Source organism: Protopterus annectens, chromosome 6.part1 (assembly GCF_019279795.1).
Source record: "Protopterus annectens isolate FY-2018-M chromosome 6.part1, PAN1.0, whole genome shotgun sequence".
Classification (NCBI taxonomy): domain Eukaryota; kingdom Metazoa; phylum Chordata; order Ceratodontiformes; family Protopteridae; genus Protopterus; species Protopterus annectens.
The window spans coordinates 148,952,815-148,956,431 of NC_056738.1; the positions used below are offsets into that span (position 1 = coordinate 148,952,815).

Sequence of the window (3,617 nt, forward strand, 5' to 3'; positions counted from 1 at the left end):
TTGCCAAGCTTCCATAGTTGAGACAAAAAAACTACATCTTAACACACCAGGACTGGAAGTGTACCAAATTAATTTCAAACCATATGGCTTCAAGCTCTGACATCAGCAAAGATATTCTATAAATTCTTTTCAAGTTAAAGTTAGAAAATCAAATTGCCTATTCTAACAGCATGTTTGTTAAGTATACAGTGCAGTCCAAAACTTCTCCACTTTCTGAAACTCCAATCATGTGCACACTTTTTCTACACAACTTATCAAATTTTATTAACTTTAAAATAAACATTGTTAATTTCAGCCGGAAATAACTGATGCGTTCCTTTCTTGCCTTGCTTTCTGTTGCTGTGACAAAACAAGGTCTACTCAGTTAAATAGTGATACTGTATATCCACACTGTATTCTGGATTCACTCAGACTTAATTTGAAATTACTCTTCTTTTTTTTGTGTAATTTAAACAGCCCAGTCTGCAATGACACCTCTACCACTGAAGGCAGTGGTATCCAGTCAGTATTCAGTCCCCTCTTTACACAGATGTTCTCCTTGTTCATACTTGCTATATAAACTAAGACCCATAGCAAGCCTCATACATTGATAATTCTATCATTCAGGCTTGCATTTTGAATGATTTACAGTACATCTTAAACTTTTAATCACTCTTAGCAATACTTTTGACACCCTCTGTGAAAGAGAAATTACTTTTAGCTGTGAATTAAGTAATATTAATTACAGATCACAGGAGATTTTGCTGTTCCTCTTTAAACATAGTGAGATTATCCTGTTCATCTACTGCTTTATTCAGTATCTCTTTAAAATTAGAATATGGGGGGGGGGTGGTAATTGAGTACAGTAGTTCCAAGACTTGGTCAATAACAGTTGTTTATGAAATGGAGTTTAGTTGCACCTTGTGGCTGTACCACTAACAAGATTGTTGAAGTTTTTTTAGTAATAAAGTTTTCTTCTGAGCCCCAAGGTTGAGTGATCTCAGAGTTAGTATCAATGTAACTAGGGGCGGGGGGCACAGACTGTAGAGCCTCTCCCTCATTCAGTTTGCAGGGGAGCTTGCACCTCTGCAAAAATGCTTAGGTTTGTGTTCATTGTTATACACAATGTTTTGTGGTGTTGACTTTCTGCTGGTGAATTACATGCTGTACTGTCTGTGCCCTTTGATCTAATTGGAAGTCATAAATCCTTTTAAGTTACAGTTTCAGTTCAACAAGCATAAGGTATTGTAAATCGCGCTTAAAACCATATATCAGCATTAACAGAACAATGGTCTGCACCTTAATTCTTAAGTAAATGAGTCAGTTCACAGCACACACATTACTCAGCTCTTGGTATAGTGTACAAGCTGGTACATGAATTCTAATGTAGCATGCTGTTTACTGTGCCCTTCATTTACCGAGATAACCAGATGATTAATAAATAAAGTTTTACTTAACTATAAGCAATGTGTAGCTATATATTATTTAAATATATTTCTTAGGCATCTATAGATACTTTACTTTTCATGATCAAGAAATTTAAGGTCCTATTATTTCTGTAATGCAATATGATAAAATATGTACAAAGGCTGTTTTTTGTGTTTTCTTGTAGTTAAAACTACTCTGCATTGCTATAATCTTTTACATTGCCACTAGATATATTTAGTACACACCATGGCTTTTTGCTTGCTTAACGATAGTACATTGTGATAAAAAAAATTTTAAAAAGAAGTCTGCAAATTTCTGAAACTGTAGAAGAGAGCAAAGTTGGTGAAAAAAGAGAACAAGTTACAAAAAAAATGAAAGAACAGAGATTTGTCCACTAGCCATAGCAATTTATTTGATTCCACTCTTCTGGGTGTATATTATTTTCATTTGGATTTACTATGAAATGTCAATGACCTGCTGGCACTGAAGACCGTAAGGGCATTTACCTGAATGCAAATAATGCATGAACACTTTGCTTTAAAATGCTGGCATTCTAGTTAATGCTAACAGAAAATAAGGGATTTACCAAGCACGAAGTTTCTCTGAACTTACAGTATGGTGCAATACTAAATTTTGTCCATTTGTTTCTGTTTCCCTGGGCTTTGGTTTTAAAGAAAGCAGACGCAGGATACAGGTAAGAGAAAATACAGCCCTTTCTCTGTGCTATATTTTTTTTTTCTAACATGCAGCCACTAGAACTAAAGTCAGTTTTATTTGCTTAATTATAGCGGAACAATTTGTGATGTATTAAGCAGAGAAAAGTCCAGATATTTCTTGTAAAAGGTGTGTAATGCATAACCAAGCTTCAGTGAAGAATCATACTATGGCTTATGTTAGTGTAGTCTTATGGTTACTTCATAAAAAGTCAAGAGTACATCTTAATATGTATCATACAAACTTTTTTATATTACTTTTATACATTTATAAGTAGTTATAACAGATCTAGCTTGATGAAAAAAAAAACACTCATGAACTACACTAAACTTTTTGTTGATAATCTTTTATTCAGAATTCAAGGTGACCTTTCTGAAACGAAGAAAGAAATGTCATTGTCCCCATTTACTCAGCCCTCATTAGACCGATCATTGAATATAATGTCCTTTATGGCATATATCTGTCCACACACATGCAACAACTGGAATGCCCATAGAGGTACCTTACTTAGATGATACAAGGCCTAAACAACATATCCTCCATGGACCAACCCAAAGCCTTGTCGCTGTGTTCGGTGTCCTACAGACTGCTAAGAGGTGACTTGTGTCTGGCATAAAAGGCATCTTCATACCTATTACTGATGGATTTACTGCTCACCAGCAAGTCAAACGGCATCAGGAATACTTGCTATAGGGATCTAAACCTCTCCTGCAGCATCAACAGAATGGTTTGGAGGGTACAGGTATATCTCACAGAGGATACCAGTGCTGTGGAACAGACTCCATATCCACATAAAACAAAGTTCATCCCTGTCCACGTTCAAGTACAACTTAGATCTATGAATGGGAAACATAAAATTTACCCCAGGACTGCCCCCTGTATGCCTAATGGACAGAGGCAGCTCTTAAATGCTTTATGATCCCAGTTATTCTCATTCAAAATATTATATAATTATTGACTATGGGATGAGTAAGGCAACTGTAAAACCAAATGGGATGATTTATTTTAGGCACAAAGATGGAATTTGGTTAGGTTTAAAATGGCCCACAAAGGCACCTAGCCTAGTATTTACCTATGAACATATGAAATATTAATTAATAAGTTGGTTATTTTCAAAGATAATGTACTATACCAATAATAATTAATGCAGAAATAATGCTTCCCTTCTCAACAAGGGACTGGGTAGTAGTTAGCAATGTAAGAAGATAATATGCTGTTTTCTTTTTATTTTATGCCATGGATTTCATTGTATTTATGTGTACTATTCAAATTTAATGCTGAAAAATCCTAAAATGGTTATTTGTAATATATTAAAAATTAGTAGAATATTCTTGGCACAATCAACATATATGTTCAGAAAAGAACTTGTATGTTTTTCATTAATACCTCAAATGACTTAATAATTTCTGTTAAATTTGGAACTGATGGCAAAACAATTAAATACATTGCCCAGTTAACAGAAAAATGCATTGGACCCTAGTGCAATTAAGCAAGTC

The 3,617-nt window shown here is 34.5% G+C and overlaps 1 protein-coding gene across 1 annotated transcript in view; it reads left to right on the forward strand.

Annotated features, from left to right (window-relative positions):
- The first annotated feature begins 1,966 nt into the window (after positions 1 to 1,966).
- Positions 1,967 to 3,617, forward strand: part of ABCB11 (ATP binding cassette subfamily B member 11) — a 991,743-nt gene continuing 990,092 nt past the window's right edge. The window contains exon 1 of the mRNA XM_044075586.1: positions 1,967 to 2,101. The gene's annotated coding sequence lies outside the window, so the exon portion shown is untranslated. The remainder of the gene's footprint in view (positions 2,102 to 3,617) is intronic.